Below are 27,401 nucleotides of genomic sequence, written 5' to 3'. Positions count from 1 at the left end.
TGTCATCTCTGATTTTCTGGGTTGCCTTTGTGTAAGTACTGCCAGCAGCAAGTCATAAGCTTTGTCCATCTGGAACAAAGTTTAGAACAAATTGCAGCTGCCCGCCAGTGGGATAAAGGGTTTTTTTCCATGCTGAATCAGAGACAGCGTGCTGCTGAGAGGCAGGAGCGTGAACTGAACTGAGCCATCACTCTGGGACATAGTCTCAGGTGTTTTATGCATCTGAGCTCAGGCATGTAAGGGAGGTCAGCATTCTGGGCTGTGGCTTCAAAAAAACTCTCTGTAAGGTTCAAGCCCTTTTGTGGGATAGTCAGGGGCAGCATAACCAGAGCAGAATGCTGGTTTAGCAATGGAAGATTGAAGGGTTAGAGGACCCTGTGTGAGCCACCTCCTCAGGTCTTGGAACTTGCTCTAGGAGGGTAGTCAGAATTTTCTGTTAAGCCAAGGCTCCCAGAAACTGTTTCTCATAAAGTGGCAATACCTGTCCTGCCTGCTTCGTGAGATTGTGGCTGTGGTCCACTGGAATGACTCGATGAAGGGAAGTGAAGGACTTCGCAAATAAAGTTGCTCAGAAGTAAGGGGTGATGGTGCATGTCTGTATCCACAGCTCTGAGAAAGCTGATGAGCTGTGAACTCCACGTCAGCCTGAGCTAGGTATATAACCTGTCTTTTGTTTGCTTGGTTTGGTTTCTGCTTTTTTTTTTTTTTTCTTTTCTTTTTTTCTTGAGACAGGGTTTCTCTATGTAGTTCTGACTGTCTTGGAACTCTCTTTGAAGACCAGGCTGGCCTCAGACTCACAGCAATCGGTCTGCCCTGCTTCCCAAGTATGGGAAAACCACAACCAATCAAAATGCAGAGTTGTGGAGCCCAGTTGTAAAGTATCCTTCCAGTAATAACACTCCCACATGTAAGGCTCAGGGAACATTGTGGAGGAGGGGGCAGAAAGAGCCTGAGGACCAGGGAGTTTGCTGAGAGACTGTGACTCCCAGTAACACCAGAAGCTGTACCCATGAGGTCTCAGCAACATGACTGCCGAAATGTGAGTTAACAAGGATGGTATCAATGGACATGCCAATTGATGGGAGAAATCCCGTAAGGCCTCCACCCTACACCAAGAACTCTAGGCAACTGAGGAAAATTGGGAGCAGGAGACATGATCTTCCCCAAGGAAGAGCACACCAAATGGTTGTCCAGCGCCAAATGGTCAGCCCTAAGACATACATACAGGTAGCAGTATACGGACTCTACAGGTTATATCTAGCAATATACATGTGTGTGTGTGTTGTGTGTGTGTACATATTAATGCAATAACAATTAGGGGAAAAAAGAACATGAATTTGAAGGAGGGTGTGGAGGTACGTGGGAGAGTAGGGAGGGAGAAGAGGGAAGGAGAAATGTAATTATAATCTCAAAAATAAAAAAAGAAAACGAGAGAGAGGGAGAAAATGTTGTCACAGTTGAATCAGAGTGGCCCTAGAGCTGTCACTGGAAAATTCCTTCCCCAGCTGGTTTCCTACAGAGCGTATCTATGGTCCTGTTGGTTCCAACACCCCCAGTGACCTGGGCTGACTCTGGCTTGCTTTTCGGTGAATGTAACTGTTATCTAAGCTGCCATAAAATGGTTAAACAATGAAAGCAACAGCTTGGCTCCAGCACTCTGCTTAGACCCAATCTTGGCTACATAGTTCCAGGATAGAAGAGGAGGAAGAATGGGAAAAACAAAGCACAATAAAAAGAACTCAGCAAACTCCACTCAAACTGTCCCACTACGAGTCCAGGCGTGTGGGAAGGTTCTTACCCAGTTGTATTTCACTCAGAAAGACGTGCTTCTCTTAAACCCATAAAGAAGGTCAGTTCTACAAACCTGTGGCTCCAGGGATCAGTCTGGCACATAATGTATTCCATTAGAAAACAGGGTAACCCCCGCCGTTCGTCCGCATTTGCTCAGTGAGAGGTGCTGGCTGCACAACAGGAATGCACCAAATGCCACCCAAGTGTGTATTTCAAAACGGTTAAAGTTTCAGCCAGGCATGGAAATGTGTAATCTCAGCACTGGGAAACTGAGGCAGGAAGATTTATAGTTTGAGGACAATCTCAGCTAAAAATCAAGATCTTATCCAGAAGAAGAAGAAGAAGAAGAAGAAGAAGAAGAAGAAGAAGAAGAAGAAGAAGAAGAAGAAGAAGAAGAAGAAGAAGAAGAAGAAGAAGTGATATTAGTGGCTTGGAGAGATAGCTCAGCAGTTAAGAGCATTGGCTACTCTTTCAGAGGACCTGGGTTCAATTTCCAGCACCCACATGGCAACTCACAACCATCTGTAACTCCAGCCACAGGGGTTCAACACCCACTTCTGACCTCCACAGGCATCAAGCACACACACAGTACACAGACACACATGCAGGGAAATCACACAATAAGTAAAATTTTCAAAGTGAATTTTTTTGTATACGAGTTTCACTTCAATTTTTATACTAATATTTGTTTATTTATTGTGGCATAGTCTCACTCTGTAGTGCAGGCAGACCTCAAACTCATGACAATCCTCCTACCTCAGCTTCCCGAATGCTGGAGTTACAGGCACGCATGTACCACCCCGCTTGGCATCAACTCAGTTTTTGAAAAAAAATGGTAGCATCAACAAAGACCATTGGAGACAATTGGAGCAATGAAAATGTGGGATTTGTTGGTGCAGTGTTTTTATTTGTTCTGGTTTCTGGCACTCTGGAAAGCTGAGGACTTTAATATGAAGGAATAAAGTTGGAAAGATGAACAACTCTTTTTTAAAATAAGTGTTTTAATTTTTATTTCTTTTTATGGTGTTTTGCCTGCATGTAACCTCGGCGGGTTGGAGCTAAGGGGCACCACAAAGACACACCATACAACAGAGCTCGCGTGGGAGGTTTATTGGTGGGGAGGTGCAATAGTGGCCTCTGAGCAAAAGCAAAAGGAAAGTGGGGGGGTGGGCAGAAGGGCTTGCCTTTTTTAAGGGGGTATAATGCATGTGCGTAGGGAGTGCTTTTCTTCGTGGCCACAGCAGCTACAGGGTCACATCTTGGCTGCTACTATTGACGCATCTTGCTGGGTCCCGGAGAGCAGGCCAGTGTAAACGCTTGAATGCTAACACTGTGTCTGTGAGACGCTTGAATGCTAACTCTGTGTCTGTGACAGTGTTGGATCCCCCTGAAACTGGACTGACAGACGGTTGTGAGCTGCCATGCAGGTGCTCAGAATTGAACCTGAGCCGTCTAGAAGAGCAGCCAGTGCTCTTAACAGTTGAGCCATCTCGCCAGCCCTAAATATTTCTTTGTAAATAGTGAAACAGCTAAACTAAAACTAACTGATGGGCAGATGGCTGACAAACAGGTACCCTGGGTTTGCTCACCTTGGCTTCATTTCCTCCTCTGGAAAGCCTCAGGAAACCTATGTCACCACAGGTCCTCTCTAATAGTGACCAAGAATGTTCAGACCTGACCCGCCAGACCAATCACCCCACTAATGGGGAGCTGAGGGTGGCCCTGCCTGGGAGGGGTATTTCCCTAGAGAGCAAAGATGGTCCCCAGAGACGACTAGGCATTGGGTATAAGACTCAGAGAGGAAAGTCTTCTGCTAAAAGCAGTAATGATCAAGAGGCCAAACACTGAGTCACCATGGTGGAGCAGGTGCCTGCGGTTGGCTGATTCTGAAGGGTTTGTCAACAACAAGAGGATAATGTCACCTGAGCTGTTAATTGGAGTCACGGCATGGCGCCACAGAACACCCCAAAATCTACCTCGTGTGGCAGGACCATGTGACCAAAGACAATGCCCTGTCTCCTGTATTTCACTTTGTAGCCTTACAAACTGGCCTTTCCTAGTAGAGATAATTTGAGGGGGAACTCCTGAGACCCAGAAGAATCTAATTTACATATAAATGTCACAAAAGGAAACAACTACTGAGCTGTTCCCTGGTTTCCTGGGACTGATTGGGTGGCTCCTCAAATGTTATGGGTAAACCAGTTTATTCCGAACCTTTCCCTGCGAGGCCGGTCTCCATCAGAGAACAGGCAACACGTGATGCCTCTCTCCCGCCCCTCTGCAGCTGAGCGTGGCCAAGGGACAAGTTCTGCAAAATGATACAAGAGTAAACTTGTGGGGGCTGGAGAGATGGCTCAGTGGTTAAGAGCACTAACTGCTCTACCAGAGGTCATGAGTTCAATTCCCAGCAACCACATGGTGGCTCACAACTATCTATAATGAAATCTGGTGCCCTCTTCTGGCGTTTGGGCATACATGGAGGCAGAATGTTGTATACACAACTAAATAAATAAATCTTTGAGAAAAAAAAAAAGAGTAAACTTGTGGGACATCAGAGGGAGCTTGTGGGAAAGGTTTGCACCCCCAGTCGGCCTTCAGGATTGGGGAGTATGGGGGAAAGGTTTGACACCCCCAGTCGGCCTTCAGGATTTGTGATTTTGGTGTCCTTGGCTTCTGTTTCTGAGGATTCAGCCGCCCATGTATCAAAACAGTCGCGGTTTCGCGATTTCTGAAAGGTTCCGGAAAGCTTGCTTTGCTGCGTGCTGAGTGCTATGCTCAAGTCAGACAATGAAGGGATGTGCTCCTTTCTGTTGCCTCCTCCACTTACCGAGCTTTGCAGATATGTTGTTTTCCCTACTGATGATACTGTTGACGTAAAACTAATAAAATAATTGCACAAATGTATCACTTCCCTAAGTTTAACTAGCAACAAAGCCCACGCTATTCATTCCACCTCGGGAATCACTGCCCAGGCCAACTATTTCCCATACACTTGAAACTAAAAAAAAAAAAAAAATTATTCCCTCCACAAGAGAGAAACCATGCCTGGTACTGGAAACCTACACAACTGATCAGCTCTAATGAAGCCATAGTTCTTGAAAGAGAACCTATAGCCATTAATTTCCTAAACCAGCATCATCCCTAAGAACAGTCTACAAACATTTGTTCTGTACCCACAGATAAGTGTAGTCTTCACCTCTCATCAAGGAAACTTCTCTTACAACCACTACTGAAAACCACAACCAATCAAAATGCAGAATTGTGGAGAACAATTCCTTGGGCTACATCTATAAAACACTCCTGCACCTAAGGATCAGGGAGCACTGAGGAAGAGGGGCTGTAAAGATTCTAAGAGTCAGAGGACTAGAGAGTTTGCTCTGAGCTTGTGTCTCCTAGTAACATCAGAAACCATACCCATGAGGTCTCACCAAGATGAACAACAGTTCGCCCAAATGTGAACTGAACAAGGAAGGCACCAATGGGCAGGCCAAACCAGGTGAAGAAAAGCCCACAAGGCCTCTACCCTACACAAAACTACAGGCAACTGAAAAAAAACTGGGAACAGAAGTGGTCTTCCCCAAGGTAGAGCACCCCAATTGATTGTCCAATGCCAAATGGTCAGCCCTGAATACATACAAGAAACATTATATGGACTCATCAAGTTATATTTGGGAATATATAGGTCTGTGCAAATATATGCATGTGATAACAATTAATTTTAAAAGCCATAAATTTGAAGGAGGATGGGGAAGGGCCTTTGGGAAGAGTCTCTGGGAGAGGCCTATGGAAGGGGCCGGTGGGAGGGTTTAGAAGGAGGAAAGAGAAGGGAGAAATGTTGTAGTTAAATTACAATTTTAATTTGCCATGTGGTGGTGGTCCACTCAGCACTCAGAGCAGAGGCAGGCGGATCTCTGTGAGTTTGAGGCCAGCCTGGTCTACAAAGTGAGTTCCAGGACAGCCAGAGCTGTTACACAGAGAAACCCTGTCTTGGGGGGAAAAAATTACAATCCTAAATATATACAAAAATGAAAAATAAATACTACAGTTACACTTTTTTAAAAAATCACTTTAAGTTCGATGAGGAGCAGCAGGAGGCCTGCCTTTGCATGTCAATGCCCAAGCCCCGGAGACAGGCCTGGAAGGGAGTGATGCGCCTCATCTCCGACTCTAGCGCTGTGCTGTACATGTTTGACGTAGTAAGAGTGTGAGGACCGGAGTCACGCACACCGTGAGTCGTGAGGCTTGGACGGTCACAGAATCAGTACATCCCACATGGGACTGTCGGGGATAATTGACAGCCGTAGATGTGGATCAGAGAGGTGTGATGCAGGTGAAATGATCAGGTACAGGAAGACCAATTGCATGAAGCACCGAAAATCACCAAACTTGTAAAAGCGGTTACAGAGGCTGCCGTAGGTGGGGCTGCGGGGCTCTGTAAAGTTACCCTGCTGCTGTATACTAGTGCCTCTCCTCTTGGTACTTAGGACGCTGAAGCAGGAGGATTACCATGAATTTGGGACCAGCCCAGGGCTAAAAAGTAGGCCCAAGCCAGCCTGGGCTGCAATGTTGAGACTCCATCTCAAAACAAAACAAAACAAAAACAAACAAAAAGGGCTGGAGAGATGGCTCAGAGGTTAAGAGCATTGTCTGCTCTTCCAAAGGTCCTGAGTTCAATTCCCAGCAACCGCATGGTGGCTCACAACCATCTGTAATGGGGTCTGATGCCCTCTTCTGGCTTGCAGGCATACACACAGATAGAATATTGTATTCATAATAAAGAAATAAATTTAAAAAAAAGTCTGAGGCTGTGAATTTAGCTCAGTTGGCAGGATGAGTACTTGACTTGCAGGCCTGAGCCCTGTGTTCCCAGCCTGGGACTGCACAAATCAGTTTTGTGGTGCATGCCCAAAACCCTAGCCCTCAAGTCAGGACTGGGGGTCCAAGTCAGCCTGGGCTACATAGAGTCCAAGGCTAGACTGAACTACAGGAGGCCCTGACTAAAACAAAAACAAAACATAACTTGTTGTCCACTTGAGATTTTGCTAAGGCCAGATGGGGTGGCACATACCTTTAATCCCAGCACCTGGGGGGCAGAGGCAGGCAGATCTGTGAGTTTGAAGTCAGCCTGTTGAACAAAGTGAGTTCTGGGGCAGCCAGGACTACACAGTGAAACCCTGTCTCCAAAAGAGAGACACACACACACAAAATAGTTACAGCAAAAAGACAGGAGCACTGGAGAAGCAGGAGCAGGCCATTACCTTCATTGCAGCAGTGATGTGTACCCTAGGTACGTGCATTTTGTCTAAACCCATCAGACTGTGTACACAGGCATGCACTCGGAAGGCTGAGCCAGAATGGTAGTGAATTCAAGACTGGGTAATACAATGAGATTTTGTCTCATAACTGAAGGAGCAGAACAAATTCCATTTTGAGAAAGAACTCCATTTTAGACAGGACCTAACTAGGAGAGTGAATGCAACCCAGCATGTCATAAACATTCCCAAGAAACTGTGCCAGCCCTGGTCAAAGTTACCCATCAGGGTATCCAAACAATGTCTTACTTCAAGCGTACTTGTAGGTACTTGACTAATCACTATCTTGAAACTGTTTGAAAATTTCCCTATACCCTAATACTTTTAACCAATCCCGAAACGCCAAGGCTTGTGCCATTCTGTTTGCGTTTTTTCCCTTTTAAACCCTCCCTACCCTAAAGCTTCAGGGCTGTTCTGCCTCACTTGCTGCGGCTGTGTGTTGGATTACAGTCTGAGCTAACTTGTAATTAATAAACCTCAGCGTGTTTGTGTTGGATGCTGGCTCTGTGGTGGTCTTTGGGGGGGTCCCATGACATGGATCAATAAACCCCAGTGTATTTGCACCAGATGTCGGCTCTATGGTGGTCTTTGGGGGGGTCCCATGACACGGACATAACCATAACAACAACAAAATATCATATACCTTCCACATGTACAATTTAGATATATTAGTTCTATCCCAGCAAAACTAAGGACATTAAAACACCACAGGTATGGGGAAAGGAATTGCTCAGAGTCTCTTATGGACATCCTAGGGAGACTGGAGGAGGGCTCAGCAGTAAGGGTACTTCTTCTTGCAGATGACTTGGGTTCAATTTTCAGCACCCACACAGTGGCTCGCGATCATCAGTGACTCCAGTTCCAGGGAAACCATTGCCTTTTTCTGATCTCCCAAGGCACCAGTCATGCATGTGGTACACATATGTACATACAGGCAAAACACTCATACACATAAAATTTAAAATAATCTGAAAGACTTTTAAAAAGAAACCTAACAAAAAAATTGTTGTGAATCTCTTTAAGAAACACAGCCACAGACTCCGCCTCTACCACAATGCTTAGTATAGACTCAGAGCTTAAACTGGGAGGCGGTGGTGCACACCTTTAGTCCCGGTACTCAAGAGGCAGAGGCAGGTGGATCTCTGTGAGTTCCTGGCCAGCCTAGTCTACAGAGCAAGTTCTAGGATAGTTGGGGGCTACATAGAAAAACCCTGTCTCAAAACACAAAAGCAAAAACAAACAAAACAAAGACCCAAACTAACAAAGAGCTCCTATTTAGCCAGCCAAGTAGCCAGAGCTCTGAGCGGGTCAAACCCTCAGTCAATAATGGTGACCAGCAAACTCCTCAGGCTGCAGAACTTAGGCTCTCTTCCTGCTGGAGCCGCCAACAGCCTGCGGTGGGTGTTTCTCTTCACAGCATCCTTCCCCCCTCCCCAGCTCAAGGTCATCGCTCACTTGGTGGCTCATGCCACCTAGACAGCATTCCTCTTGGAGGAGATAAATTCCAGACGCTAAACACCAAGCACACAGAGGTATTTGCATTGACAGAGGCCTCTGTATGACCAGAAGCTCCCTGTGCTGCGTTTGGATTTTCCAACAGGCTGGGAAAGATCCTTCAGAGACCTGTGTGTACCCACATACCACTGCCCTTTCACGTGATCACGTGATCGCCTAAGAGATAAGACCTGGACTGGGGCATATTGATCAGGTCATGTTTATTTCTCAAGCGTAACAAAAAGTCTGTGAAAAAATAAATAGGATGACCTTTTCCCCAAATACATTACCTTTAACCAGAGTTCACTGAAAGATAGAGCCAACAAGGACAGGTGTGTGCTCCCTGTCTCTTGCTATGTGCCCTGAGCCACCTGCCTCTGGCAGCATCTTCCAGGCACCAGGACCTGAAGTCCAAATGAGCTTCTTCTTCTCGTAAATGCAACAAACCAAAAGATAAAGAGGATTTGACAAACTGCTCTGTACATGGTGTTCATTTTGTTGTTGTTGTTTGCTTTTTGTTTTTTTGTTTTGATTTTTCTAGACAGGTTTCTCTGCGTAACAGTCCCGGCTGTCCTGGAACTCCCTCTGTAGACCAGGCTGGCCTTGAACTCAGAGATCTGCTTGCCTCTGCCTGCACTACCACTGTCTGGAGACACTTAAAATTTACACTAAAAAAATAGAAAAGAAAAAAAACTCTGTGAGGGATGAGCAGAACTGCTGATGTCCTGGTTATAAGGCAAGGCATACCAAAAGCTCAGTAGGACCTCTGAGTCCACAGAGGTGCCTGGGAGTGTGAGCCATGTTGGCGTGAGCCCTGTAGGGTCCCTCTGCACAACTGAAAGGGGCCTGGAATCAGCTTCCATGTGGTTTTCAGCTTTCCTAACTGTGCCCCAAGCTTGCCCCAGACCTTTATCCCAGGCATCCCGCCAGGCTCCAGCACAGCAGAAACCTTATCTAACCAGAAAGTGAAAGCTACTGACCTTCCTTTGGAGAGTTCAGAACTGCTTCGTTGAAAAGTAAAGCTTTTTGCAGAGTGTGGGGGTGCACACCTCACACCTATCATCATGGCGCTTGGGAAACAGAGACAGGAGGATCACTGTAAGTGTGAGGCAAGCCTGGGATACATAGTGAATGCCAGTTTAGCCTGGGCTTCAGGGTGCATCAAAACCAAACAAGCAATGATGATGATGAAGTTCCTTAGCAATTTCCTTTCTCATTTGCTGTTTAAAGGCTACAGGTCTAGGGGGTGGGGGGTGGGGTGGGGTGGAGCTCAGCAGAAGAGCACTTGGCTGCCATTCACAAAGCTCTGGGTCCAGTCCCTACTATCACCATATTTTTTTAAGATGGAAGAGGATAGAGGTACAGTTGACCTGTTTGGAAGAGATCTAAATAAATGATTTACCCACAGTCCCGTACATCTGGGAGCTCAGTGCCTTGTCCACGCCATCGTTTCTCCCATTTCTTTTGTCCTTTCTCTACTTTTATAAGGTCAGATCAAGCCTCTTCTCCAAGGAAGCCTCCCTAAATGGTTTGCACCTTAAGAAATGCAGGTAAAACTGAGGTCAACCTTAGACCATGTCTGCAGTGAGTTAGCAAATCTGACTGTATTTGTTAGTGTAACTATTGTGATGAACACCATGACCCAAAGCAACCTGGAGAGGAAAGGGCTTATTTATTTATTTTTTTAAAGATTTATTTACTTTATGTATATGAGTGCTCTATCTTCACGTATGCCTGCAGGCCAGAAGAGGGCATCAGATCCAACTATAGATGGCTGTGAGCCACCATGTGGTTGCAGGAATTGAACACAGGACCTCTGGAAGAGCAGCTGGTGCTCTTAATCATTGAGCCCATCTCTCCAGGCCAGGAAAGGGTGTATTTCACTCACAGTTCCATATAATAGTTCATCATCAAAATCAGTGAGGGCAGGAACTTACTCAGGGCAGGAACCTGGAGGCAGGAGTTGACGCAGAGGCCATGGAGGGGTGCTGCTTGCTGGCTTGCTTCTCATGGCTTGCTCAGCCTGCTTTCTTATAGAACTCAGCTCAGGCATAGCACTACTCATGCTTAAGTTCCTGTCCTGACCTCCTTTGATGATGAACTGTGATGTGGAAGCATAAGCCAAACAGACCCATTCCTCCCCAACTTGCTTTGATCCTGGTGTTTTATCACAACCGTAGCAATCCTAATTAAGACACCCACCAATCACTAATTAAGAAATATCCTACAGCCAGGAAGCATCTTCTCAATTGAGGTCCCTCTTTTCAGATAGCTCTAGCTTGTGCCAAGTTGACATAAAGCTAGCCAGCACCCTGACTTCATAGAAGGTTGGGTTGATGGTGTCATCTCAGGGGTTAATATCACCAATGATCAACCTACCTGACTGTTCATCCCATCCCCAGGTCCTTGATATCAGGTCTCATGCTTCACCTCAGCATCAATAGCACAAAATAGCCACCCAGTAATGTTTGCTTAATCAACAAAGTGGAATTTCGCCAATGGCTTTCTTCTGGATCCAGCCTGTTTATCCTCTGATCTTAAACACAACCTTCTACAAAAACTCTTCCGCTCTAGAAAAACTCCAGAACAGTGAGGACAAGACAACCAGTTCCAGAAAAGGATAGTTAAATTGAATGCAGGTTCCCTAGAGAAACAGTCTGAGTAACTGAAGAAAACAGCCTGAGAATTCGTCGGGAGCAAAGCAGTCCTGGGGCTACGTGACTTCTGACTGTAAACCACATCGCGGGGAGCTGGCCATTGGAAGGTGACCTTGACAGAAGCAGTCAGCAAAGTCTAAGGCACTGAAGTAGTGGAATTTGTCTTAGGAAACAGTTCTAACGTTTTCCAAGGGTTTAGAAAAACGAAGCGAGACCATGCAGTTTTGAAGAGGTGTTGTCAGCGGTACTTAAACACTTCCTTAAGCTGAATATTACAGCAACAAGGACTTCACAGGCTAGTTTTAATCTTTGTTGGCTACTTCAGAATTGACGCTGGCTGGGATCCTTTCTTTCTCACATCTGAACAAATCAGATCTACTTGTCATGAGTACTCTGGATGGGGATATAGCTCACTGCTAGAGCCCTCAGCAAGTATCCATAAGGCCCTGGGTTCTATCCTTAGTACTACCCTACCCCCAAATGCAGTTAACTCATATGGCAATTAGTATTGTTATCAGTTATAAAATTATGAGTAGTATATTCAGCTTAAAATGTAGTTCAGCAATCATGTAACATGAGGGCCAGCTTATTGGGGTTTCTGTCTCGTCCAGTACCCGACATCCGGCAAGCCCCAAAGAAAAATCACACAGAAATCTCCATAAGTTATAAAACGGATTGGCTCATTAGCTCAGGCTTCTTGTTAACTCTTGTAGCTTATATTAACCCATTGTTCTTATCTACATTAGCCGCATGCTCGGTACCTTTCTCAGCCAGGTAGATTACATCTTGCTTCTTCCGTGGTCTGGGCAGGACTGGGGTAAGAGCTTCCTTCTTCCCAGAATACTCCTGTTCTCATCACCCTGCCTCTACTTCCTATCTGGTTGACCCACCTCTACTTCCTGCCTGGCCAATCAGCGTTTATTTAAAACATGATTGACAGAATACAGACAATTCTCCCGCACCTCAATCACACACACACACACACACACACACACACACATATACATACCTACATGCTACATATGTTATCTACTTTCTTCTGTTTAGTCTTTTAGACAGTTTGCCATACAGCCACATGCCTGAAATTCCTCCAGGAGGCTGAGGCAGGAGGATTGCCTAGATTCTGAGGCTAACCTAATTTACAGTATGCAGCTCAGATTGGTCTAAAACTTAGGGTAATCCTTCTGCCTCAGCTTCCCAGTTGCTGGTATTACAGGTATACATTATGCCCAGTCTTTTCCATACTGTCAGTTAAACATAAATAAAAAAGCATTCTGTATTTCCAAATGTGAGACTCCTATGAGATTGTTTAGTGTGAATGAGTTTCTTCAACTACAGGACCCAATTCAGTTTTCAAAACATGCAAAACAGGAAGGGGTGACATCGAAGGGCCTGACTCCAACCTCTACCCTACCTTTCCATTCAAAGGGCCAGAGGACTCAAACATACCTTGAATTGTGTTCAAGATTATCAACATTAAGAGGAGCTGGGAAGAGATGGCTCAGTGGTTAAGAACACCGGTTGTTCTTGCAGAGAACCCAGATTTAATTGCCAACACCCACATGGTAGCTCTACCTTCTGTTCCAGGGGATCTGGAACTGCTCTCTTCTTGGGCACCAGGCATGCATATGGTGCACAGACATGAGTATAGACGAAATACACATATGCATAAATAAAAAATATTATTATTAGGTTTTTCAAGACAGGGTTTCTCTGTGTAGCCTTGGCTATCCTAGAACTCTCTCTTGAGACCAGGCTGGCCTTGAACTCACATAGATAGGCTTGCCTCTGCCTCCTGAGTGCTGGGATTAAAGCTGTGTGCCACCACTGCCAGTCTAAATGAAAAATTTAAAAGACAATTAAGAACAGAGACTAGCTGGGGGCTGGAGAGATGACTCAGTGGTTAAGAACACTGGCTGCTCTTGCAGAGGACTTGGGTTCAGTTTCTAGCACCTATATGGCAGCTCACAATTGTCTGTAACTCCTGTTACAGGGGATCTGACACTCTCATACAGACATAAATGCTGACAAAACACCAATACACACAAAATAGAAATAAACAAATTATCTTTTAAGAAAATAATAGCACTTCCACAAGAACATTCCAGACTCTCTGGGTATATGAATGCCAGAGACTAAATTGAGGCTTCTACAGAACATTCTAGACTTTTTGGGTCTATGGATGCCAGGGACTGAAGCAGAGCTGCCACCAGATCAGTAGGCACAGTAGATATAACAATGAATATATCAAAGTCCTTGTCCATTTGAGTTTACCTCATGCTTAGGAAGAGGCAGATGATATATAAGAATACAGTAAATGCTGCAGGATGAGATATATACTATAAACAAAACTTGCCAGATGGTGGTGACACACTACTTTAATCCCAGCACTCAGAAGGCAGAGGCAGGAGACTATCTGTGAGTTCAAGATCAAGACAACCAGAACTAAATAGAGATATCCTATCTCAAAAGAAAGAAAGAAAGAAAGAAAGAAAGAAAGAAAGAAAGAAAGAAAAGAAAGAAAGAAAAAAAGAAAGGAAAGGAAAGGAAAGGAAAGGAAAGGAAAGGAAAGGAAAGGAAAGAACACAAGGTTAGATTTGTGGTGCATAGCTGTAGACCCAGCTACTGAGGAGATGGAAACCCATCACCTGAACCCAGGAATTCAGCAAAGAACAAAAAAAAATGGCAGAGTGAAAGGGAGAAAGGAGGGTGTGGAGATAAGATAGACTGGGTGATGGGGAGGGTGCTATGAGAGCTCCTTCAGCTCCTTCAGCCAATAGCCTTTAAGACACCAGCCACTTGGGCAAGGTCTCGTATACTATAAATGCAGCTGTAAAGCGTGCACTCAGGCTCTTGCTTCCATCTCTCACTTCTGGCTGCTAGATTCTGTTCCTGTTCCCTGTTCATGCAGAGGACTATGATCTAAGACATCAATCTGTGAGTCTCCCCTAAATAAATAACCATTTATTTTATGTAATTCTGAACTAGTGCAGAATTATTTTGTATCTTCTGCCATCATCTGGCACCTGGAGGTAGTCAAAGAAATAAAACAAGTAATAGTTTCTTATGGGCTACCTTCACCATTTGTCAGGGAAATGATGAAAGCATAGGTTTCAAGCACAAAGGTTACTCCACACGATTGGCTTCAATTAATCTCAACTGCTTTGGAAGTGTTATTGGAGAGAAGAGGCAAAAATTTTAGAGCAACAGGGGAAAGCAAAAGGATTTGAGACATCCCAAGATCAAATTCTTGGCGAGGGTCATTACTCTGATCCTCAGGAACAGGCTCACTATGATGAACACACCTTGTCCCTATGTAGCACATAGCTTTAACATAGCTTTAACTGCTTGGGACGGGGTTCGGGAACCAAAAAAGAGAATTGAGTCATATATTAGGGTTAAACAGGGCCAGAGAGAACTCTTTAGTGACTTCTTACAAAGATTTACAAAGGCTGTACAAGTAGGAGTGACAGACCCTGAAGCTAGACGTGTACTAATTAAATCTTTGGATTTTGAAAATGTCAACTTAGAATGTAAGAAGATCCTTGGGCCTTTAAAGGTTAGATCAGCACCCATAGATAAATGGATCTTGCATACAGGGAATGTTGAAACATTTGACTTTAGTACTGAAGCTTGGGTAGGAGACGTGATTTCCAATGGTATAAAAAGACATCGAAATGCCAAATGTTTAATTGTGGAAGAATAAGACATCTAAGAAGGGGCTGTAGGCAAGGAGTTCCTAGGAATGATGTTTCCTCTAGAAATGGCAAGAATAGGAGGACTCAGCCTTCTGGTGTATGTGGGAGGCATGGTAAAGGTCGACATTGGACTAATGAATGTAGATCAATAAGAGACATACAAGGCAACATGAAATCATTGGGAAACTCCTTGGGGGGGGGGCTCTCAATGTCAAACAAGGCCCAGTCATTCCCAGTCACTGTGGAGAACATGTCTCACCAGAAAAATTAAACAATCCCATGCCTACAGTAAAAAACGATACTGTTAGCCAGGCGGTGGTGGCGCACACCTTTAATCCCAGCACTAGGGAGGCAGAGGCAGACGGATCTCGGTGAGTTCAAGACCAGCCTGGTCTACAAGAGCTAGTTCCAGGACAGGCTCCAAAACCACGGAGAAACCCTGTCTCGAAAAAACAAAAACAAACAAACAACAACAACAAAAAAAAGAAATAGGAAATGTATATTTTGGCAGACTTCTATAAATTATCAAAGACTTTGGTCTAAGAGTGAGTATAAATGACATTGTAATTGAGGGATTATTAGACACAGGTGTGGATGTGACTAGTATTACTTCAGAATCTTGGCATTCAGATTGGCCTCCTCAAGGTGCAGATATTCAAGTCCTAGGAATTGAAACCCTATCTCAAGTGAAACAAAGCACGATGTGGGCTAAATGCATAGGGCCAGAAAGACAGAAAGGAAGGCTAAGGCCATATGTAACTAATATTGCAGCAATGGAATACCCAGGTTAACATTCCTGCAGTCCCCAAAACTCATGTTTCTGGGAAGGATATTATAAGGTATTATAAACAAAGGTCACTAGCCATTCAGGCTGTACAAGAACACAAAGCAACTAGCAAGCCTTCAGAGGTACTAATGGCCTTGCTTTTAAAATGGTTAACTGAGAAACTCATATGGGTTAAACAGTGACCTTTAACAGAAGACAAACTGCAGGCTTTAGAACAGCTGGTACAGGAGCAACTAGGTGCTCACCATATTGAAGAATCAACCAGCCCTTGAAATTCTTCTGCATTTGTTGTTAAAAAGAAATCTGGAAAATGGGGAATGGTTATCCAACCTATGGGCCCTCTACAACCTGAAATTCCTCTGCCTTCTCTATTACCAAAAGGATGGCCTCTTTAATTGTTGATTTAAAGGATTGTTTCTTCACTATCCCTTTACAAGAAAAGGGTAGAGAAAAAATTGCCTTCACAGTGCTTATGTAAAATAATTCTCAGCCTACTAGGAGATACCAATGGACCATCCTCCCACAGAAAATGCTCAATAGCCCCACCCTGTGCCAATACTTTGTCAGCCAACCATTGGAAAACAAGCAATTTCCTAAGTCTATAATTTACTATTACATGGATAACATTTTGTTATCTGACTCAAATGCAGATAATTTAGAAAGAATGTTTGAAGAAGTAAAGAAAATTTTGCCTAAATGGGGATTACAAATTGCTCCTGAAAAAATTCAAGGAGGAGATTCTGTCAATTACCTAGGTTACAAAATAGGTTTACAGAAAATTAGAACACAAAAGGCACAAATTAGGAAAAACTGATTGCAGACTCTTAATGTCTTTCAAAGATTGTTAGGAGATATTTCCAGTCTATGACTGGCTGTTGGGATAACACCAGATCTAATAGTTCATTTAAACAAAACCTTAGATGGTTATAAAGACTTTAATAGTCCTAGGGAATTAGCAGCTAAAGCAGAAAAAGAATTGATGGTCGTTGAAGGGAAATTACAGGAGGCACATGTAGATAGAGTGAATCCAAATCTTAATTGTATTCTAGTCATATTGTCTTCTAGAATTTCCCCTACAGGAATTTTAATGCAAAAGGAAGATATTATCTTAGAATGGATCTTTTTACCACATAAACCAAGTACAAAATTAAAAACTTATATGGAAAAGGTCTCTGAATTAATTATAAAAGGAAAATTGAAACTTTGTCAACTAGCAAGTATAGACCCAGCAGCCTTTTACTGCTGATGAAATAAAAAAATTATGGGAATACAATAAACCATGGCAAAGAGCTTGTGCTAATTTTTTAGGAGAAATTAATAGCACTTATCCCAAAAGTGATAGACTTTAACCTTATAAAGAGAACTACATGGATTCTTTCCCGAATTGTATGAGACACACCAATAACTAGAGTCCATACATTTTATACTGATGCAAATAAATCAGGAAAGGCAAGTTACAAATCAGAAGAATTAAGTAACGTGGAACAAAGCCCTTATAATTGTGTTCAGAAGGCAGAATTATATGCTATTCTCATGGTACAAAGGGATTTTAAAGAACCTCTCAATATAGTTACTGATTCACAATATGCAGAAAGAATTGTCTTGCATATTGAAATTGCTGAATTTATATCAAATGATACAGAATTGACTTCATTATTCATACAGGTTCAAGATATTATCAGGAAAGGTTTTGTCCCACATACATAACACATATCTGTTCCCATATGGGTCTGCCAGGTCTCCTAGCACAAGGTAATGCAGAAATTAATTAATTATTAATTGGAAGTGTGCTGAAGGCCTCAGAATTTCATAGGAAACATCATGTCAATAGCAAAGGCTTAAAGAAAGAGTTTTCTATTACATGGCAACAAGCTAAGAGAAATCTGACTTATGATGCTGTATTATCTGCATGGTAAAATTTGATTATGTAAATTTGGTAAAATTTGGTATGGTAAAATTTGGACATGTATACATTTCTACTTAAAAATAAGAGCTGACTTTGGAGTTGGACAATGGCTATCCTTCTCTACATACAAGCATGTTGTTAAAAAAAATTCAGAATTTCTGTTGTTAGAAATAATCTTAAAATGAGCCTCTCCGCTGACACAAATAATTCCAATCAGACCAAATTAGACCAAATAAAAAATGCCCACATTTAATAAATGTAGTGTTTCTGGGTGGGTGAGAACATGACAAGGGATACAAAGAGATGGGAGGGGAGAGGGGGACCAGCAAAATCTGAAAAACACGGGTTCTTTTTCTCAGTGGTAGCCTAAATAGCCTGTGTGAGTGGTTCTGACCCTCCCTGGGGAGGAGTCAGGGCTTGGTGGGCTTTTCATATGATGTGGGATAGCCAAGGCACACCATCCCATGGCATATTCAGGGAATGAAGCATGAACAACCCTGGAGAAATGCACCTGGGAAAAACAACAACAACAACAACAACAACAACAACAAAACCTCTGACCTAATAATAATAAACCTGCTGGGGAAAACCATGGAACCATGGCAAGACCAAGTGTTTAAATTCTTTTCCACCTCTGCGCCACACCTTCCTGAGGAGAAGACAGGGCCTTTTCGGAAATGGGGAAGAACAGTGCCATGTGACATATAGTCAAAAAGGTAGGTAAGACATTTTCTCTATGGACAGCTTGGGGAAAGTTAGAGCAATGTTTTTATGTTAAAAAAAAAATGATTTTGGTTTGTTTGACCTGTTCTGGGGTAATAATTTAGTCTCAGTGGCTTTCTTGGTAGTAGAATGAGGAACAAGAAACAGGAGGGCCTGGACTGGGGCCCGCAGGCTCAGGAGGTGCCCAAGTGCTGCCGAGAGACTTCACCTGCACTCTTGGGAAGTCCTGTGGATGCAATGTGGATTTCCCATTCCTGGCCCTAACTCTGTCATTTCCCCGTGACTGAGAACTGCCTGTTGGGCTTAGTTCTCAGGATAAAGCTGGTTTGACTTCTGGTTTAAAGGTGCTGTTCTGTGCTGCTCTTCCCAGGTTATGTCCTGTGGGGTTCGATCCAGGGCTCTGGGTTCCTACTGATAGACCCTGTTCTCTGTTTAGACATATATAAGTTTATATATTAATATTTCATATATATTATATATAAGCATCTGTTTCTGCTAATGCCCAGTTGCATATATATATATATATATATACATGTATGTGTGTGCATATATATGTGCGTGCATGTATGTGTATATATGTGTATGTGTGTACATATATAGGTATATATACACACACATATAATAACTCTCCCAGTTCTGCAGGGAGCAGGTGGCTTTCCATCCACAGTGACAGTTACTGAGGAAAACACATTTTCGCTCCTCCCTTGTGTATTTTCTGTCCCATCTTCTGTTGCTTTTACAGGATAATTTCTATCCAAGGTCGCTGCAGCCTGTTGTCTTACTGGAATGTGACATTCTGTAACCTAGGATTTTCTGAAACTCTCAGCTGGGTTTAGTCCAACACTGGGTGGGGCTTCAGTTTTTGATTCCGCTCTGGGAAAGACAACAGATTTGTGGAAGAGCCTGAAAGGAGACTTGAGACTCTTCGAGATCCATTGCTGGCCAGCTGCGATTCCCACGAGTTCTTTAATCCCATTGTTTTTAATTACCACTTAATATGAAAACATTTTTAAAATGCTTCTTGGGGCTGGAGAGATGACTCAGCGGTTAAGAGTACTGGCTGCTCTTCCAGAGGACCCATTACCCACAGGATAACACACAGCAATCTGTAATTCCAGTCCCAGGGAATCCAGCACCCTCTTCTGGCCTCCACTGGTGCCAGACAGACACATGGTACTCAGACATGCATTCAGACTTTCCTTAGTAGTTCAATACTATATTCCAATTTCGATTTGTGTATTCCAAGTTCACTCTGGGGTGGGAAGAGACAAAGTCTTTCTACACAGCCCTGGCTGTCCTGGAACTCACTATGCAGACCAGGCTGGCCTCAGACTCATAGAGATCCACCTGTCTGTGCCTCCCCAGGGCTAGGATTAAAGGTGTGTGCCACTATGCCTGGCCCAAGTTAACGCGTACCCTAAGCCAGAGGAGGAATACAAGGTTCATGCTGGTAGACAGGACTGAGAAACTTCAAGAAATGCTTAAGTTCAGATATTCAGAGGATTGATGAAGAGTGAAAGAGGTGATACAGAGAGAAATACCACAGGTCTCAAAAATGACTGACCACCTGGGCAGAAGGACAAGGCTGACCTCTGAAGTGGCGGACTTGCTTTTCATCCATTGTTGTATACACAGAGAAACACACACACACATGCATACACATGCATACTCACATAGATACATATGCACACACGGGTGCACACACAGAGACACACATGCACACAGAGAGATACACACAAATACGCGTACACAAATACACAGAGATACACACATGCCCACTCAGGTAAAGTTCTGCTAGTTGGCATATTGTTCTGTAAAGATGTTTGTTTGGGGACAGTCAGGTGGCTCAAGGGGTAAAGTGCTTGCCACATACGCATGAATGCCTGAGTTCAAACACCCAGCTGGGCAGGGCAGGGTGCATCTATATCCCGGTGCTGGGAAGTAGGGGAGGGTCCCTGGATTCACTGGCCAACCAGTCTAGTCAATTGGTGAGCTCCAGGTGCAATGAGAAACACTCACAAACAAATGAAGTGGAGGAGCCGGAGAGACAGCTCAGTGGTTAAGAGCACTCTTTCAGCATCCACAACCATCTCTAACTCCAACTCCAGGGTATCCAATTATGCCCTCTTCCCATCCCCATGGGCAGCAGGCACACACACGGTGCACACACCTGCAGGAAAACACTAATATGCATGGAATAAAAAGAGGAAGCAAGCCAGGAAGGCTTCTGACATCCACATACACACACACAAGCAGAGAAAGAGAGAGCGAGAGAGAGAGAGAGAGAGAGAGAGAGAGAGAGAGAGAGAGAGAGAGAGAGAGAGAGAGAGAGAGAGAGAGATCTGTTGCTCCCTCGGATTCCTGGCTCTCTGAATAAGGCACAACTTAAAGGTTCAATCTCTGTGTCTGCTCCTTGGCCTTTGGAGTGACAGCCCATGCTCCATATTCAGTTAAATTCCAGAGGGAGAAAATGAGAGTTAAAAGGCCTGGGCTAGACCCAGTTTTCCTGGAACCACCAGTGTGGCCCAGAACACATCGCTTCCCTTTTCTGAGCAGACAACATAACAACACAAAGACCTTTAGCCTCCTGACCCATTCCACCTGCCTCCCTAGGTTGTGATAAAGACCAAACCAGTCCACATGTGGGAAGGCTTTAAGGAATCTGACAGTGTGTTTCTGTTGTGACTCCCTGAAGTTCAAAGACCTAACTGATCTCAGAGTTTGGCTCACAGTACGGGCTTATGCAAGCACATGAACGGAAGGAGCAAATTTGTCCAGATTTCTCTAGCAGGCAGTGTCCAGTCTATTGCTGTGATGAAACACCATGACCAAAACAACTTGGGGAAGAAAGGCGTTGTTTGGCTTACACTTCCACATAGTACTCCATCGCTGAAGGACATCACAATAGGTACTCAAACAGGCCAGGAACCTGGAGGCAGGAGCTGATGCAGAGGACATGGAAGGGTGCTGCTCCCTGGCTTGCTCTCCATGGTTTGCCCAACCTGCTTTCTGATAGAACCCAGGACCACAGGCCCAAGGACGGCACCACCCACAATGTGCTGTACCCTCCCTGTCAATCACTAATTAAGAAAATGCCCTACAGGCTTGCCTACACCCCATCTTATGAAAGCATTTTTTGTTTTGTTTTGTTTTTTCAAGACAGGGTTTCTCTGTAGCTTTGGTGCCTGTCCCGGAACTAGCTCTTGTAGACCAGGCTGGCCTCGAACTCCCAGAGATCCACCTGCCTCTGCCTCCAGAGTGCTGGGATTAAAGGCGTGCGCCACCATCGCCCGGCAAAAGCATTTTCTTAATTGAGGTTCCCTCCTCTCAGATGACTTTAGTGTGTGTCCAGCTGACATAAAACCAGCCAGCACAGGGCTTCTGCAAGGACTTGGATGAAAGGAGCAGACTGGACCAGACTTCCTTCCAGGCAGGGTCCAGGGAGGTGTATGAGGGCAAGGGACAGCCAACTGAGTCCCGAAAGGAAGACAGTCTGCTCTTTCTGGACCTGAAGTCAAAGACATTTATTCCCCCAAACAAAATATAATCTTAATTTACATGTGTCACTGAATATCTGCTCAGGACACTTCCCTGGTCCTGAGGAAGTCTTTTAAGGGGAAACATTGGCTCAAATATGACTGGAAAGCCCTGTTAATGTCATTTAATATACAGAAGGAAGAGGCACTGGGCATGAACTAGAGATGGCCCTTTACACAAAACAAAACTGGGCTCTAACTTCACGGGAACTAGAAACCTGAGAACTCAGAGAATTCCCTGCTGAGATGGGGGGCTGAAGAGAGGAGGTGGATGGAGGAAGACCAGGGAAGAGCAGAACTGGGCAGAATGGAAAGTCCTAGGTGGGCACTGGGTGGGAGCGGGAATAGTGACAGATGTAACGGCAGGGAGGGATGCAGGAACACAAGGGAGAGACCGTCATTCAGTCCACCTTGCCCCAGCAGCCAGCACACAAAGCCAGCGTTAGGGGTGCACATCTGTTCTCCAAAACTTTCCATCACTGCTCCAGAGTCCCATCTGCCCTGGTGACATTTTCCCAAGGGAAGGGACAATAGCTCCCGTGTCAGGGTGAGGTCAGGATAGAGCTGGACAAGCAGGCTTGACCAGTCCAGTCTGTGGTCCTCCCTTCAGACACCTCCTCTTCCATTGGTCTGGGATTTGGTTTCTGCTCCACCTGCCCAGCACCTACCCAGGTCGGGCCTCTCCCTCAACCCTGGCAGCACCCGCCTCTGCCCAGCACCTACCCAGGTCGGGCCTTTCCCTCAATCCTGGCAGCACCCGCCTCTGCCCAGCTCTAACCTCACGATGACTTGAATGCACCTTTGCTTACTGTAGCATCCCTGATCCCCTAATCCTTAGGACCCATTGAGTAACCCTTTTTTTGTTTGTTTGTTTGCTTGCTTGTTTTTCGAGGCAGGGCTTCTCTGTGTAGTCATGGCTGTCCTAGAACTCACTCTGTAAACCAGGCTGGTCTTGGACTCAGAGACATCCACCTGCCACTGCCTCCTGAGTGCTGAGAGTAATGGCGTGCCATGCGCCACCACACCCGCCTTAAATAACCCTTTTAGTAAGGCGAAAAGCTTACATGAACACGTGGGGCGTTCCAGGCAATTTAACAATGCCATCAATCATTATCACTCTAGATATTTTCCTTATCTGCTGGGTAAGATGGTGATGATGACCCCAAAAGAGAACAGAAATCATTCTTCTCACCTCTGCCGGCCAAGAAAGTCATTTTATTTTCCTCTAGGTTACAAAAACACGATCTAAAAACATTCACCACCAAAACTTTCAAAGTCTGTAGTTTATGCTTGCGAGACCCAAGATCCAGCTTCGCGCAAGTAAGTCTCTCAACCTTCCTGAACTCAAAATCCTCTATTTACGAAATATGGGGGAGGGGAACTAGAAAGATGGCCCAGTGGTTAGGAGTACTGGCTGCTCTTCTAGAGGAACGGAGAGAACTCTCTAATAAGCCTTTGATTGAGTAGAACAGCCCCATACCCTTCCAGCCTTGAAGCGAACTTGGGCAGAAGACACGACCCCCACCATCTTTATCACCTGCGTTTTGCAAGTGTGTGTGGGAGGAGGCGGGGACACACGGAAAGGTCACACAGCTAAGTAACGGGCTGGGAGTGGAACCCGATGCATCTCTTCCTCAGCAGTTGTCAGCTGAGTCCGCCCAGAAATTCCTGCCAATGAGTCCCGGACCTCTTAATTTTCAGGAGCACCCGCAAAAGATGGCCCAGGGACGGCCCGATTCCTGTGGGGACAGCCAGAAACTTTGACAGTGCCGGCCAGAGATTCTTCTTTTTTTTTTCCCCTCAAAACCTCTCCAGATTCTTCTGACTTTCTTCGCGTTCTGCTGGGCTTTTCCATCCAGCAGTTGGAAAGCATCCAGCAGATGTGCTCACTCTACCTACCTTCAGCTTTGAGGACTGCTTTCGGCATTCCCAGTCCCACCCTGCACTGCTCCTGTGCCTACGACAGCCCGCGGTTCAGCATCGCCCTCTGCTGGACACACCGCGGAACTGCAAGCTCAGCCCTCTACGACTAGTGCTTCCCTCTAGTTAGGCCCCACCACCTTTTGGAATACAGGAAAGGAAAAGCGGTTTCTCCTAGCGATCTCAGATCTGCTGCCGAGAGAGTGCTTGGCGATCGAATCTATTAATACACGAACACACAAACAAGTGAACTAAATATAATTCTGGCTGGGGTGTAGCTTCGTAGCATGTTAACTATACAAAGGGCCCTTGGTTCAATCACTAGCATAAAAAAAATGCCTTTAAGCCGGGCGATGGTGGCGCACGCCTTTAATCCCAGCACTTGGGAGGCAGAGGCAGGAGGATCTCTGTGAGTTCGAGACCAGCCTGGTCTCCAAGAGCTAGTTCCAGGACAGGCTCCAAAGCCACAGAGAAACCCTGTCTCGAAAAAAAAAAAAATGCCTTTAATTAGAACAATAATAAGCAAGACACTCAACGACGAAAGGCAAGCACATGGCCGTTTATCCAAATATTAGACCACCAGTGGATGAAGGGGGTACAGTTGCCTAGACTCCATTTGTTCATTTCCCCATTCAGTTTTTTTAAAGTTGTATATGAACGTATAGTGAAAACAAGCCGCGTTATTGTGTTAGTAGTGGTTCTGGAGATGAAACCCAAGGCCCGTTACAATCTGCAAGTTCGAGGCCCCTGCTCAAGAGAGCTATATCCTAGCACCAATAGAAGCTGAGGAGAGAACCGATACAAGAAATTCTTCCTGCTGGAATGTCTAGTGATAGTAAAAGGTATTAAACAGGCCGGACGATGGTGGTGCAGGCCGTTAATCCCAGCACTTGGGAGGCAGAGACAGGCGGATCTCTGTGAGTTTGCGGCCACCTTGGTCTACAGAGCTAGTTCCAGGGTAGGCTTCAAAGCTACAGAGAAATCCTGTCTCAAAAAAGAGGTGTTAAACAGATTAACTAGCTAATTGAGCCTCAGAGGCAAGAAGATTGAGAGTTCAAAGCCAGGCTACCTGAGAGGAAAATTAAAAAGCTATTAAAAAATTGAATCAGTTCAAAGCCAGGCTACCTGAGAGGAAAATTAAAAAGCTATTAAAAAATTGAATCAGGTAGTGGTGGCACAGGCCTTTAATCCCAGCACTTGGGAGGCAGAAGCAGATGGATCTCTGTGAGTTCGAGGTCAGCCTGGTCTGCAGAGTGAGTTCCAGGACAGCCAGGCCATCTCTATCATTTTCTGCTGTGTATGTCCCGTCGTTCATGTGAAGCACATGCATTTGATAACTGTGCTGATGCAGGAATTCTTAAACCAGGCTCATGGATGCACATCAGCACATAGGCATTTAATGGTGTGTGCACAAATGTGTGGGTATTTGCTGTTGGAAGATCTGTATCGTTTTTCATACTCTCAAGAGTGATACAGGCAAAATCAAGCTCCATGAGGGGAATCTTCCGAAGAGTGTGCTCCTGGGCACCCTAAGCTGGACTGAAAAGCATAAGAACGAGGCTTTACCCTCTTTGCCGCCTCCTCACCTCAATCCCTCTGCCTCGTGAGAAGAGCATGGTTTTAGGAATATCCTCAGTTACTCATTTAGGCCACGATTGTTTTGTTTTGTGTTTGTGGTACTAAGGAGCTTTGGGGGCATGCTAGGAAGTAGTTTTGAAATAAGGTTTCTCTATGTAGCTCTGGCTGTCCTAGAACTCATTTTGAATACAGACCTCAAATTCAAGGGACCCAAGGTACCAGCCAGCCTCTACCTCCAGAGTGCCGGGATTAAAGGGAATGCCACCATGCCCAGTGCTGGGAAGTGCTTTGCCACTGACTCTCATGTACCAGGCTTTTTGAAAAAATCTTTTAGATTTGTGTATTTAGTATGTTTGAGTGTTTTGCCTGCATGTATGTGTACTCAAAGAGGTAAGGAGAGAGTGTTGGATCCATCCCCTGGAACTGGAGTTGATTACGAAGCACCACGTGGGTGCTGGGAATGAAACTCAAGTCCTCTGTAAGAGCAACAAGTGCTCTTAACCATTAAGCCATCTCTGCAATCAGTCTCGTGTACCAGGTTTTAGAGGGCTCTGCTTGCCCAGATACAAAGATCAAAACACACAACACACTAAGGTAGAAATCTTGACATTGCCTCTGATAGCTTAAGCCAGGAGTCTTAAGCCAAGGAGTTTTGACAGCAGGATGTGGCACAAGTGTCACTAGTAGAGAAAACCACAGGGATCTCTGAGAAATTAAAAACTAAATTGTATATTGAACCTAGTGAACTCCATAAACCAATTGTATATGTTTCCATCTCTGTGTGTGCGTGTGTGTGTGCACATGTGTATCCACATGAATTTCTTTTTATTAAAGTCTATGAGGAACATAGCAATAGGATAGGTGTTAAATCTCTCTCTCTCTCTCTCTCTCTCTCTCTCTCTCTCTCTCTCTCTTACAGAGACCTGCCTGCCTCTGTCTCCTGAGTGTTGAGATTAAAGGTGTGTACCACCACCACCCGGCTGGTGTTAAATCTCTTAAATTTTCAAGCTGGGCAGTGGTGGCACATGCCTTTAATCCCAGTACTCAAGAAACAGAGGCAGGTAGATCTCCGTGAGTTCAAGGCCAGCCTAGTGTACAGAATGCATTCTAGGACAGCCAAGGCTACACAGAGAAACTCTGTTTCAAAAAACAAAAAAAAAGACAAAGAAGAAAAAAAGAAAAAGAAAAAAAGAAATCTCTGAGTCTTCTAATCAAAACAGAGTGGAACTATAACAAACCAGACCCTGAGGATTGTTCAACAAAACTCCATGGCCAACTGAATACTAGAAGAGCAAGCCTCTGAGAGCCTCAGATGGTGGGGGGTTATCATATAAGCTGAAAAAGGGGACTAAGAAGCATGTTACTGTCTATGTCCATTTTCTGTTGCCATAACAAAATGCTTGAATTGAGTACTGTCTTAGTCGATTGGTGATGGAAGTTACAAAATAACCCCACACTAGTTCAGAATTAAGTATAATAAAGGGTTATTTATTTAGGGGAGACTCACAGATCGCTGTCCTAGATCACAGTCCTCTGTACAAATGAAGAACAGGAACGGAGTCTATCAGCAGGAAGTGAGAGCTGGAAGCAAGAAAGCAAGCACAGGCTTTACAGCTGCATTATAATTTAAGAGACCACGCCCAAGTGGGCTGGCATCTTAAAGATTATTGGCTGAAGGAGCTCCCATAGCACCTCCCCCTTTTGTTTAAGAGAGTTCTAAACCCAATACAAACCTATATACGCTAAAAACAGATATCAAGTATAAGATTAGAATTACAACCAACATAAACAATATTAAGCAAGGAACATATCCTAATGTTTAATAAACATTCTGTCCTAAGGAGTCTAAGTCTTGTACTAGAAATGGCTTGGCTAGATCATAAGAGGACGGTAACTATGATGTGGTTATTTTGGGGTCTGAGCAGCTGGGAACAAACAAGCGGCCTTACTACAACAGTCAACGTTTTCCCCCCAAGATAGCCCTCACTTCATAGACCAG

The 27,401-nt window shown here is 44.6% G+C and overlaps 1 protein-coding gene across 1 annotated transcript in view; it reads right to left on the bottom strand.

The window, feature by feature from the left end:
- The window catches only part of Slc25a30 (solute carrier family 25 member 30), a 58,926-nt gene extending 31,949 nt beyond the window's left edge, over positions 1-26,977 (bottom strand). The window contains exon 1 of the mRNA XM_057786636.1: positions 26,910-26,977. The gene's annotated coding sequence lies outside the window, so the exon portion shown is untranslated. The remainder of the gene's footprint in view (positions 1-26,909) is intronic.
- Positions 26,978-27,401: the final 424 nt, after the last annotated feature.

The sequence above is a fragment of the Chionomys nivalis genome, chromosome 12, assembly GCF_950005125.1.
Source record: "Chionomys nivalis chromosome 12, mChiNiv1.1, whole genome shotgun sequence".
NCBI lineage: Eukaryota > Metazoa > Chordata > Mammalia > Rodentia > Cricetidae > Chionomys > Chionomys nivalis.
The sequence above is the reverse complement of the archived record's forward strand: the minus strand, read 5'-3'. Positions and strand labels throughout refer to the sequence as shown.